This window comes from Pteropus vampyrus, unplaced genomic scaffold, assembly GCF_000151845.1.
Source record: "Pteropus vampyrus isolate Shadow unplaced genomic scaffold, Pvam_2.0 Scaffold23, whole genome shotgun sequence".
Lineage (NCBI taxonomy): Eukaryota > Metazoa > Chordata > Mammalia > Chiroptera > Pteropodidae > Pteropus > Pteropus vampyrus.
In genome coordinates this window covers 9162754-9164223 of record NW_011888804.1, presented here as the reverse complement: position 1 = coordinate 9164223, position 1470 = coordinate 9162754, and positions in this window count along the sequence as shown.

The following is a 1470-nucleotide window of genomic DNA, read 5'->3' as shown; positions in this document are numbered from 1 at the left end:
GATGCTCAAAGCTGCCGCACACATTAATAAAAGGTGGCTGACTGGAAGATAGATGTCAAGGCGAGCAGCAAGAGGCTTGTCATCAAGGGTTATCACTGGGTTTCATGGGGGTAGATTTAAGGTAATGGGGGGGAAAGAGTGGGAGGTGAGTTGGGAGGAACTGGGCTTGTGTGGCACTGAGACCCCCGGCAGCGATGGGAAATTGGAGGAGGGGATGAGTAGCTGCCTCAGCCTCCTGATTTGACCCTTGCTGGGCTGGGGAATTAAGGAGAGGATATGGATATGGTCGGATGGGGGTGAGAGGCCACCACCGCTGGCTCTGGAGGTAATCCAGCATGCACTTTCTCAGGGTTCCCAGGCTGGAGGGAGGGAGTTTTCCTGGTGGGTGAGATGGCCCCCAGGAGCCTTGAGTGCACGTTTCGGGGAACCTCAGTGTCCCAGAAATTGGGAGCGTGGGAGAAGGAAGGACAGTCAAAGACGTTTGCCTTCGTGGGAAGTCGTCTCAAATCGAGATGGGCTGAGAGAAGCAACTCCAAACGCAGTGGGTAGGCAGTTTAGGTTCTTCCAATTGATGGGGTAGGGTTTAGAACTCTGCGAAAGAAGGGAGTCATTCGGAGGGGAAGGTGCACAGCTGAGGCACCGGGCTCCTAAACTGAACACGGGAGTCTCTAAGAGACTCTGACCTCTCCCCCAGCGTAGGTGGGGAGGGGGCGGTGAGCGGCTGGAACCGGCTTTCGCGAGTCCAGACACCGTCTGAGTGGGGCTGACAAGAGCCAGGGAGTAAGAGAAACGGTGGAGCCTCCTCATAGTGGGGATGGGGGCGGTGGCAAATTGGGAACACGGGCTTGGGGCAAGGGTTTTCTGTGGACGGAAGGGATTTAGGGGAGCTGAAGGGGATTCTCACTAGGGATAGCAAGGGCTGAGGAGGGATTGGGGAAACGGAGACAGTTTCTACCGGGGTGCTGATGGAGGCTCCCTATTCGGGACGTGAGTCTCTGAGAGAGGGTTCCCCAAATTGGACATGGGGTATATGGGACACTGGGAGCGTACTGAGGGCCAATGATGGAGAACCTTAAATTAAGTTTGGAGGCAATTCAGGGCTCGGAGGGCAGCTTGGCGCTCGGGCTGGGGGAATGGAGAGATTCTCACTAGTTGGAACCGTGAGGGGTTTGGGGGGCACTGGGTGCATTGGGGCTATCTCCCTCCCGACCCAGGGAGATTAGGGATCTCTTAGATTCTGGGTAGCGGGGCCCTAGGAGGGAGAACTGGGGGAGGGGGGTCCCCGATCCGGAACCGAGCTACCTTGAAGGCACCGGGAAGCGCTTCGTTCTGGGAGGGCGTTCCCGCGGCCCGGCCCCCGAGCTGGGAAGGGTGGGGGGTGCGGCCGCGCCCAGGTCCCGGCCCGCATCGGGATTCGGGGTCTCTCTCGCCCTCGGGGACCCAGGAGCCCGGTGGGAGCGGGGTCCGGGC